Source organism: Megalobrama amblycephala, linkage group LG24 (genome assembly GCF_018812025.1).
Source record: "Megalobrama amblycephala isolate DHTTF-2021 linkage group LG24, ASM1881202v1, whole genome shotgun sequence".
NCBI lineage: Eukaryota > Metazoa > Chordata > Actinopteri > Cypriniformes > Xenocyprididae > Megalobrama > Megalobrama amblycephala.
Genome location: NC_063067.1, coordinates 8,974,040 through 8,986,295, shown reverse-complemented (window position 1 = coordinate 8,986,295; position 12,256 = coordinate 8,974,040). Strand labels below are relative to the sequence as shown.

Here is a 12,256-nt window from a genome sequence, read left to right as displayed (position 1 = left end):
ATCTATCTTACTGCAGTGTGTAACAGTGTCTCACAGCAGCCGCCGAGCGAACACACAGAGTAACGCTATAACATTTTCAACACACTCAAATGTATCTAATATGATAAACAGCGCTGCGTTACCTCATACTCATGACCGGAAAAGCGCCGACGACTGTGGCATAATAAAAGTCCCGCTGCTCGTGAGGAGTGTGTTGCGCAATCGGTCCAGCGGCCTCGTTCAGCTCCCACAACACTCGGTCCTGCTCTGCTTCATACTACAGTAACGTTAATAATCACATCCATGAACATGATTATTTCCCGAGTCCTATCACGATTATTTCCACAGGCTGTGAGGTGAAGACCACATATCCCAAGATTCCACGCTCAAACTTGGCATCATTAAGCTACGCCTTTGTTTTGAATAGGCCTCTAGTGGCCTCTAACGGACAGAAAATATTACATATTGCACCTTTTAATGTGTAGAGAAAAGCCATAAACTATGGAACATTTAAAGTAATATGAGGAACATTTAAAGTCTGTCATCATTCATTCAGTCTCATATCATTCCAAACTCCATTTGACTTTCATCTGTGGAACACAAAGTTAGATGTTTAGTAGAATGTTCATGTTGCTAATTTCCATACAGTGGAAATGAATGGAGACTAGGGCTGTTAAAGGTCCCGTTTTTCGTGGTTTTTTGAAGCTTTGATTGTGTTTATAGTGTGCAATATAACATGTGTTCATGTTTCGCGTGTAAAAAAACACAGTATTTTTCACATAATTTACTTATCTGTATACTGCTGTTTCCACTGTCATAAAAACGGGCTGATGACTTCCTTGTTCTATGAAGTCCCTCCTTCAGAAATACGTAACGAGTTCTGATTGTGAACTCGTGAAAAGTCACGCCTCTTACCATAACGTGGAGATGCATGCGCTCAGTGTTATTGTAAACATGTCTTTAATTTTACCCTATCAATTTGAGCTGGAATCAGACCCGGTGATTGGACTGCGCGATGAAAATAACAGCGTTTCGACGGCATGGCGACAAACACACTCTACAAACGCAACTCTTGTGTATTCCTGTGGGCGGAGGTTAGTCAAAAAACTGTTTTAGTGACGTCATTAAAGAAGGAAGTAGAGGGATGTAGTCCAAACTGGCCGTTCGATGTAGGCGACTTCTGTTAAATAAAATATCTCGCTTGGCATTGAACTTTGAGCTTTAAAATTTTACAGATTTTATTTATACTCTAACAACAACATTACACACTATCTAAAGTTTGAAACATGGGATCACGAAGAACGGGACCTTTTAAGCTCTGAAAATGACAACAAAGCATCATAAAAGTTCTACATATGACTTGTGTTCTATATTCAAAGTCGTCTGAATTCATATGACAGCTTATTGTTGAGGAACAGGCGTCAAACCAACATCTTGACGTGCCATATTTCATTATGTAAATGTGAATGAGATACAGAGCTACAGTTTATTTTAACAAATAATTTAAACGTCAGTATGTTTTCCATATAATGCTATCATCATTCTATATAACTTTTTACAAGATTATAATATAGTGGACTACTTTTATGGTGCTTTTTTTTTGTATTATCCAACCTTTTTGTAGTTTGAAAATCATGAATTTCATAAGATGACAAATACTTGCATTTTTGGGAGAACTGTTTCTATAAGACAGCAGAGACGTTTTCTTCCAATAGGGAATGTATTTGAAAATTTATGAAACAATAAATGTCTTTTTATGAGTGTATTTTACTCTTAATGGATCTGAACAGGATGGAATGGTCGTTGACACTCGTTTTAGACTATAGTAGTTGTCGGCTGAACTTTTGCTCCTTTCGTGGAGTCGGTTTTATTGTTTTAACCACAGAAATGAAACCTATATATTTTCTTTCTAAGCTCTGAAACACATGTTTGTTTTATATTGACTCAGTAAATCCATTTGACACTATTCCTTTCTCTTTGAAGACTTGAATTTACCATTGTAATATAGGCTGACTGTGTAAGTACTTCTCAGTCTCTGCTGAAGTGTTATTAAAAGGTCTTTTGCGTGTGTGAGCTAAGACCGTCTATGAACATCCCTGTTTATTCTCTAGTCATGATGAGGGATGGCTAGGGCAGCTGCTCTCCCTCCAGGGGTCAGAGGTCAGACTGGAGTCAAAGGGTCACGCTGGGATCTTTGGCTGCATCAAAGCCCATTGGTGGCCTGCAGTTATTGGCCGTTTCAGTGCATTACTTGCATAGCATCCATTGCTTCAGATGGTATTCGCAGTGAAATAGCTAAAATAGCTCAGTGGTTTGTTTTCACATCAGTTATTTTGATATGAACAGAAAGCGCAAAGAATTTATTGCGCAACTTTTTCAGGAGTGTATTTCAGTGTGAGCTGTCTCTCTGTGTTGCATTTTGGTTTCACATTTTATCGAAGTAGAAATGTAAACTTGCTGTGAACAGTACTGCAAATTTCTTTGGTTATCTGAAAATAAGTAAACGGTATCTTAACCAGGCATGACAAATTTTCCAACCAGCTACGAGGTTAATCACAACATTACAAACTTTGATTTGAAGCAAAAAAGTATTTAAGAATTGGACAAAATGACTGTGTACTTAATGGATTTAGTGAGGGGAAAGAACCACAAATCCCATGAAACATTACAAATAATTGAATTAAAAATGGAGAAATATAAAACAATATATATGAAACTATATATTTTACATTTATTGCAATATATATTTACAAATATTGAAGTAGTTTGAGTGTAGGAACACATCGTTTCGCTTCTCTGATTGGTTGAGATTTCTCTGCGGAATCATGGGTAATGTAGTTTTTCACCTGGAAATCCCTTGGTAAACGATTATTTTTTTTTAAAAAAAGTTGAAATGGTGCAGGCTGATGGCTTACAAATTGATTTACAACCTTGTAGCTCACAGTAGGTTTGTCTTTAAATGTTTATAAGTTATTGTTGTTTCCACTATGGAGAAAATGAAAGGGATTTTTACTTATAAATTGCTCGTTATATTTCTCATTTGTAATATGCTTTGGATAAAAGTGTCTGCTAAATGAATACATGTAAAATAGTCTTAAGACAAACTGATTTTTCTGGTCTCTTCCCAGTTGTCCCCTTCGATGAGTTTTCTGCCATTGATTTGGTGGAGTGAATGTCAGGTTGGTTTGTAATTATCTCTGCAGAATATTCCATCTCATCTGTGTCAGGGCTTTATCTCCTGATGCAGATATGCTATGGATGTGGACGTCAGGAAGGAAGTGATTTCACGCCCCTGCTGCTGAGATTCACTCTTTTGTGTCCTTCCTCTCTCATTTCCTTTGGTCATATTAAGACAAAATCAGATTATAATGAAGCTTATGTAGAGCAGAATGTGTCATTTGAGCTACAACTTCTTCTTCTTCTAAGACGTTCCCATTTTTAATCATGCCACACATCTCATATAGACCACAGTATTGGCATTCCCACTGCAAGTCTGGTGTTCAGTGGCTGGGCGACAGGAAGTGACCCTGTGCTTTCTGCCAGTCGTGCTCAGAAGTTGATGCTAGAACATTCCTCCAGTGACGGCTGTGAAGATATCTCGACTTTTTCAGAAAACAGACTGTAAGCTGTGTGGGGTTGTGGGAGTGCTGTCCATCCCAGCTGATTTCAGCTGACCTTTTAGAGCGGAATCATTTAATTTGCTGCAATCTGTAGCTCTGACTTAAGGTCAAGTATTCATTAGACTTTTCTTTCTTGAAGATGACAACCAGTTTTGCACTTTGCAGTAGATTAATTTCACAAAACCTGTCAAGAACATGAAATATGGAGATACGAGGTTCCGCCAGACCGGCTTCTGTATTCAAGTTAAGCGTAGGACGTACAGTGTAAGCTTTTTGAAGAAGGCGGTCTGGTGGAAGCTAGATATTTTGAATGAATGAATGAATGAATGAATGAGGCGTTTATATAGCGCTTTCATATGTACAACTGTACACCCCAAAGCGCTTTACAATCATATCAGGGGTCTCTCCTCATCCACCACCAGTGTGCAGCATCCACTTGGATGATGCGACGGCAGCCACAGTACAACGGCGCCAGTGCGCTCACCACACACCAGCTGTAGGTGGAGAGGAGAGAGAGTGAAAGAGCCAATTCAATGGATAGGGATTATTAGGAGGCCGTGATTGGTAAGGGCCTATGGAGGGAATTTGGCCAGGACACCGGGGTTACACCCCTACTCTTTACGAGAAGTGCCATGGGATTTTTTAACGACCACAGAGAGTCAGGACCTCGGTTTAACGTCTCATCCGAAAGACGGTGCTTGTTACAGTACAGTGTCCCCGTCACTGTACTGGGGTGTTAGGACCCACACAGACCACAGGGTGAGCACCCCCTGCTGGCCTCACTAACACCTCTTCCAGCAGCTACCTGGTTTTCCCAGGAGGTCTCCCATCCAGGTACTAACCAGGCTCAGCCCTGCTTAGCTTTAGTGGGCAACCAGTCTTGGGCTACAGGGTGATATGGCTGCTGGCAGTTAAATATGGATATTTTTTTTACATAAACGCATCATTTTGCTTCAGAAGGGCTTTATTAACCCCCCTGAGCCATGTGGAGTACGTTTATGATGGATGGATGTGGATGGAGACCCTTTCTTCAGCTCATTCTCGTTTGGTAACGCATACTGCCATTATAAAGCTTGGATGCATGAGGATATTTATTAATATAACTCTGATTGTGTTCATCAGAAAGAAGTCATATACACCTAGGTAGGGCTGAACCGATTAGTCGACATTATCGACAATGTTGACATTAAAAAATTGTTGACAAATTTTTTGTTGTTGAATAGTCTTTTGATCTCATATGACCTATTTGAAGGGCCTGCAATAACCCGGTTTGACCAGTGGGGCGCTGTAGTGCAATACTGTAATGCAGCCCTCCCAAGTCGAATCCAATAGAAGAAGACCAAAGACTATAGAATAACACAAGACGTGTCACTCGTATTGTTTTGAATGAGAGAAAGTGTAACGCGCAATATGGCGGAATAAGTCCCGCCTTGTAAATAAGAGCCAATCGCCGACTGGTAAAGTCATCGCGTCACTTCAGCGGCCGTTAGAATCACCGGTTTCTATAGAAACAGTCAGACATTTAGGTCTGCGCATGCGTATTAGCTTGATCCAGCCTGAAAAATACAGTTTTTTTTTGTCATGATTCGAGCGTTTAGAAACTAAATGTATGAGTTGGTTGTTGTTAGATTTCATTGGTGATTTCAAATATGAAATTTAATCGTAAGGTTGGCGAACAGTTTTGGAGAATTTGATGTTTCCCCATTCAAAGATATTGCATGATGCCCAGGATGCCCGAGAGGCGTTTCAAAGATGGCCGCCGAGTGAAATGACTTGTCTTAAAGGGACTTTGAGAAGACACGGTGCTTCGGAGTGCATAGTGCAAACGAAGTCGAACCCATAAAATGTGAGAGTTTAACATGCTGTCATGCAGAGCCACCAACTCTCATTCAAACTCACTGTTCGCCACACGTCCGTTTTCTCACGCAGTGAAAAATACATAGCAGAGCATAGAGGACACAGACAACGCGCCGACAGATAAGACAGATCAGGTTACTTTTGATATTAAAAAAAAGTCTTAACTGTTAAATTCTGTAAATTTTACTACGGGATTCAAACTAGGGATTGGCATTTTTCCAAAATATTATATTCGAATATTTGGGCTCATAAAAAAACGAATATTTGAATATTCGTTTATTTAAATTACGTTAAATGAGAAAGACGTTATTTTTTTACGTTCATCAAGATTTTGTAACCATTTCTGAACAAGCTTACGATTAAACACAAGCTTAAATTATATCTTAAGGTTTTATTTTAGTTCAAAGCATTAAACAATATGTGCAAACAAAAAATATAAAGAACAAAAGCATTTAAGCTCAAGCAGCGCGAACGGGAAAAACACTAATAAAGCAGACAGCGCCAGTTATCGTACAAAACGTAAGGTACATAATACACTCGAGTCAATATATGGTTATCGTGTTTATATTTTTTCACATGTTCATGTTGAGGAAAAACAATATCCACATGCTCGGGTGAGAAAACGAGCTGCAGACGTTGCAGAGACGCAAAGATAACGATAATACATAACGTATGCTAAGCTAAGTTTCTAACAGCAGCACTTTGTTTTCTGTTCGTAAATATATCTCCCTCAATGAAACTTAAAGTAAGCATATGTCTCAAAATCATTTTGCTATCAGATAAGTTATCATCTTGGCTTACTAACTTACAGCTGCGCTTACCTGTCCTGAATGCAGTGATGGACAGCTGTCTTTCCTCATTCGACGGGTGTTTAGATTTCATGTGCTTTCTCATTATGGTGGTGATATTATGATAACTCAGTTTCATTAATTTATTTGATCAAAAGTAATTCCATTGTGTAAGATCATTTGCATCCAAGTAATTCCAAACTTTGCGAGGCAGGCGACAACATTTTGTGTCGATCAAATTAAACACGCTCCACAGCGCCACCCGGTGCATTTAGTTATAACTGCGAGTTTTAGTGCTTAGGATTTATCATGGATTCACTGCATTTACGGCCAGCAAAGCAACATAGAAAAATTCGAATAGTATTTTTATTTTTTCGAATATTAATTACAGAACGAATATTCGACTATTTGTGCACACCCCTAATTCAAACAATACATGTGGTTTTGGCGCTCTTTAATGTGGAGTGACAGATCACTGTAGCGCCTCGGTTCAAGCGGCACGTGAACCTATTATCTTCCTCTTTGCATGAATGAACATTAAAAAGTATGTTGAAAGATACAGTAGAATTTACTGAAATGAATCCAGCTCTAATGTAATCACTTAATCAGAGTTTCTACTGCAATAAAACAGCTGGCAAACAAATATGTCACAAAATGTTACATTTACCTCAGGAAAGCCATTCAGTGACCATAAACTTGATAGTTAGTAAAAAGAAAAAAAAGAAGAAATCTAGAGAGGAGCTTTTTTTTTTCAGAAAATATTTGCACAATATTACATATTCATATTTTTAATCTTATTAAAAAGTTATTACAATTTCCAGACAGTACTTCATTTTAACAGTATTTTTTAACAAATTCATTAAAAATACACTTTCAAAAGCTGAAGTGATTTCCTAGTTTTAATTATTAGTTAAAGTATAACTTTTAACTAATTGCTAGTGTAATAATCGAACAAAGCATACGGATTATCCAGTATAATAATAGATGATCAGTCGATTAATCATTCTAATAATTGGTAGATTAATCGATTATCAAAATAATCGTTTGTTGCATCCCTACACCTACACCTAAGAGGGTGAGTAAAGCCTGGGGTAATTTTCATTGGAAAGTGAACTAATCCTTTAAAAAATGAAAACGAAGTCTGTTTTAGATATTTAAGATAAGATATATTATATTAAGATATATTAAGATATATTTCATTTGTGACATTATTTTCATGACAATTGAGCACATTTCCCTGTTTTACAGTAATCATCATTGAGAGCATTTTTACTTTTGACATTGTTTGTAATTCTCAGGAAAATGTGCTTAATTGTCATGATAATGTATAATTCTTCATAAAAAAGGATTATATTAGTGTATATAATAATATAAGGACAATATAAGTTCATGCATCTCATAAATCTGTTTTAAAGTAGTTTCCCACACAGTTCAGGTGTGTATGGTATGGAGTTGATTCATTGAAAGAGTTACGATGTTTGTGTTGTCAGGAGAGTCGGTTTCATAACAATCTGATCTCCATCTGCTCTGACCTGTAAGAATGTTGAACCCTGGCCAGTATGTTTTCCTGGACGTCCACATTAACTCCCACACTGCACTGAACACACCCCTGGGTCCTGGACGCATTAGCACCTCAGACTGTCTGGAGATATTTTGTGACATCACCTCTCAGGCGGGAACAGATTTTTGGCGGGAAATCATCTGATAAAGCGTGGACCGCCGTGCTTTCTCACACATGATCCACACAGGCGGGTTTCGGAGCGGCGATTAGGGAATTGTTTGCACGCACACGCCAGCTGGGTTCACTTTGCCCTGCCAGAACACCACTAAACACAGATAACTCATCGTATCTGGCCGTGGTGGCCTCACAGGGTCTGGGATGAGGGTCTGCATGTTGACCCCTCCAAAATCAACACGCTTTCACCCAGAGACGTCTGCGAGCTGACGTCTCCAATGAGCTGGACAACCCTGTCTGCTTTCGGCTCGTCCTCCACACGCCACACACCCATAAAGCAGGCTATAAAGGAAGCCCGCTTGGGTTAAATCTGTCTGTGGCTTTTTGGAGACGTCCCACTCTCGCAAGAGACTAAAACCAGACCTGAATTACAAAACAAACACAGACGCAGTTAGTAATGCAGCTTTGGGGAAGAGAAGTAGCGTCGCTGATAGATGTTTAAGGGGGTAATGTACAGTCATTATCATAAAAATAAACCTTGCCATGAAGTGGACTCTGAGTCTAAAGTGGTTTATTTTGCAATAATGACCGACTTGCTGTACATTATCTTGCTTACTCAATTTGTATACATTTGTATGAACTTGTCTTTGAATTTAATTAAGCAAACTGGCACAGTTTTTAGAAAACTTAATGGCCAAACACAGCGTGCAATGGTTAAAACCATTATGATACCGTATGCAAATTAATTTTAAAGGGGACCTATAATGCCACTTTTCACAAGACGTAATGTAAGTCTCTGGTGTCCCCAGAATGTGTCTGTGAAGTTTCAGCTCAAAATACCCCACAGATCATTTATTATAGCTTGTCAAATTTGCCCCTGTTTGGGTGTGAGCAAAAACACACTGTTTTTGTGTGTGTCCCTTTAAATGCAAATGAGCTGCTGCTCCCGGCAGCTTTCCAGAAGAGGGCGGAGCTTTAACAGCTCAACAACAAAGCTGGAGAATCTCACGCAGTCAAAATTAGGGCCCTATAAAATCCGTTTTATTTTTTCCCAAATTCCGTTTTAATTTTTCTGGATTCCGTTTTTTCCGTTTTATTTATTTTTTGACTCCATTTTAATGGTTAAATTACATTTTAGTAATCAAAAAGCATATCTAATTTATTGAAATAATGAATCTTGTCCAATTTACCAACAATTTAATAAAAGTTTAACAAAAAAATTACATTTTTTCTAGGGCCCTATGTTTTATTCTTTCCCCTCAAATTTTATTTTCTGGATTCCATTTTAATGGTTTAATTCCATTTTAATAATCAAAAAGCATGTCTAATTAATTGAATTCTTAAAAACAACAATATTAATTAATTAATTAATTAAAAAACATATTTTTATGAATTTTTTTTTTCTTCAGAAGTTCTGTTGTGTATTTAATTTTTCTGGCAATCAAATGAACGCATACCATTTAATTTATCTTTTAATCATGAAATTAAACTTTTTTGTCAAACACAATGTGCTGCACAACAGAGCTTTACTGTTAAAATTAAAACATGGAAGAAACACTGAGATTATTGTTTAAAATATATTTTAATAATTTATTATTAAATTAATTTATCTAAATTCTACTGTACAACAGTAATATGTTTCTGTCAAGTTAAATTGAACTTTTATTTTGACGGTTTGCCTAGAGCTTTGAGTTTCTCTGTGTTTATGACGGTAGTTTTCTCAAACGAAGCGGTTAAATGCTGATGAAGTGACTTTCAGAGCAGCTCTGGAGATGAATTTGTGCGTTCATATAGTGAGGCGACAGAGGACGAAAACACCACGAGCGTCACATGTGCTTCAGCGTGCGTGCGAGGCGGTGTGAGGTAAATGAAATTCATTTCAGTCGCACAGGCATGCAGGATTCATGTTTAAATAGTCTTTTTGCGGTTTAATATTCAGTCACTAGTCTATATCGCGATTTAATTTACGTGTACTGACCTGCTTTTAATTCATTCATCAAAAATTTGACAAATTCCGTGACATTCTGCGTTATATAGTAAATTACGTTTTTATGACTTGATTCCGCGATTCCGTGATTGCGGAAATTATAGGGCCCTACAAAATGAGGATTGTCAGTAACAGTGTTCAGCCTTACATTGTTCAAACCGGAGTCGACACTGATGGAGAGACTCAGGAAGAACTTTTAGAATGAAACTGGACGTTTCTGAATGGTTAGTGGATACATTTATGTTAATCTTTTGTGCAAATCCAGCTTTGAATTGACTTTTTGTGAAGCAGTCCGGCATAAAATGACGACATGTCAACAACGCTCTACTACAACAACTCTTCCTCTTCTCTAAAGCAGCCCAAGATGGCCTCAACCCCTTTGTTGTGTGTTCTCGGGGGCGGGGTTTATGTAAATTTTGGGGTTTGTGATGTCACCAACCCAGGAAGAAGCTTGTTGTAGTCCCTACCAGTCGTTTGTTGTTGTCCTTAAAAAGCGATTTCTGTAAAAGAAAATATCTCCCTTTGCATTGAACTTTGAGCATCGTCACTTTGCAGATGTTGTTTATGCTCAAACAGCAACATTACACACTAACTAATGTGCAATCATGGTATTCACATAATATGTCTTTGATTTATTAATACAATTATTCTACACATTGGTCACAACTATGCAATTTTTGCTCTGTTTTTGATCACTGGTCATCAATTCAGCGACATTTCATTCAAAATGTTAAAAAATCTAGTTAAACAAGTCATGCTTTTTATGCTGTTAAAAAGGTGCAATAAAAACCATTGTGATATTCACATAATTTGTCTTTGATTTAATAAAGCACATTTTAATAGTATATTGAAGTGCATTATACTTCAATTAGTCTGCACTCTTGCCACGCTGATGCAAGTTTTACTCAAGGTTTTGGTCAGTGGCTGCATAAATGGAGGCTGCAGGAGAATTAAGGCTTTTACTGAATATAAAAGGTCCAGACGGGGCACTAAGAGGCGTACAGTCTAAGAATAAACACACACACACTTCTCTCTGAATGACTCGCTCAAATACTCTACTTCAAAAGGCCAGTCTCCACTAGAGCACTCAGAGCAATCAATCAATCAATACTCAGCCCAATGATGTCATCATCAGACCCCCACGATGACCTAATCTGGATGGAGACCCTTTTAGCAAATCTGTTTTGCTAAGGGGTCTCAATACATGCAGTCAGTATTACTGTTGCTGTATGACAATGAAAATGTGTGATATAGTGTATGTGTCTGAGAATACAGCAGCGGAAACCTTCACTAACAGTGGATGGTGTTCCAATTAGCGAGACATTTGATAGTGTCCGCTGCAGTGTTTCTCTCATTATGGTGGTCTCCCCGGCAGATGAGGGTTGTGCCCCTTTCAGCTGGTACCTTCTGGCAAATGCTTCAAGGTCAATAATGCAGTTCACTCGTGCAAACAGACACACCAACCGTCAGTAGTGTCAAATGGCGAAAACTCTGGCAAATGTTTTTTTTTTTTTTTTTTGGTTTTGTAAAAGTCTCAGATGTTGACTGTTCTTGTTAATTCTGGATTGATTTGACAGAGCCGTCTGAGTCTTGATTATAAACAAAGCTTGTTCTTCTTTTGTCTGGTTTTCAGCATTGTAGACGGGTTTGTGTGGGTAAACAGAGCCCAGCCCTGCTAGGGGATGTGAAGTCAGCTAGTCACTAAGCCAGAAGCAAACATGCCTCTGCTGGTTCAGCATCTCAACCTACAAAAGCACTAATGTGTGTTATATTGAACTGTCTGATCTGTTGTGGTGAACATATTAAATTGAACAGCACTGTATGTATGTGTGTGTGTATTGTATTTTAAAAATTGTGTGTGTGTGTGTGTGTGTGTGTGTGTATATATATATATATATATATATATATATATATATATATATATATATATATATATATATATATATATATTATAAACTTAAAAACAAAATTTATATGTATATGTGTGTTTGTGTGCGTTTGTGTGTGTGTGTATGTGTATATATAAAATTGTATTTTTAATTATTGAGTGCATATACTTACTTCCTGGCAACCCACCAAAATAAAAGCTGGCTGATTTTAGGTTTGAAAATGTTGAAAATTCATATAAAAAATAAAAAAGAATAAAAATGAAAATGTAAATATTAGCATTGTATTTAAGTCTACTAAAAATAATTGTATTTTTTATTTAATGCTATTTTTTATTTTAAAATATAATAGTATTAACACACTTTATTTATTATTGTGTTTATTTTATTTAAAAAAATGAACTAAAGTGCAATATTGCTATTATTAATTATTTTATTTTTTTATAGTTGTACACATGTATGTA

At 37.3% G+C, this 12,256-nt stretch overlaps 1 protein-coding gene and 1 pseudogene across 3 annotated transcripts in view; one reads left to right on the top strand and one right to left on the bottom strand.

Annotated features, from left to right (window-relative positions):
* Positions 1–12,256, top strand: part of acap3a (ArfGAP with coiled-coil, ankyrin repeat and PH domains 3a) — a 90,407-nt gene that overhangs the window by 23,184 nt on the left and 54,967 nt on the right. Inside the window, exon 1 of one of the 3 annotated variants that reach the window (XM_048177996.1) lies at positions 9,688–9,782. The exons of the other annotated variants lie outside the window; for them this stretch is intronic. The gene's annotated coding sequence lies outside the window, so the exon portion shown is untranslated. Of the gene's footprint in view, positions 1–9,687; positions 9,783–12,256 lie in introns of those variants that run through there. 3 annotated transcript variants of the gene reach the window in all.
* LOC125260845 lies at positions 4,392–4,508 on the bottom strand (annotated as a pseudogene).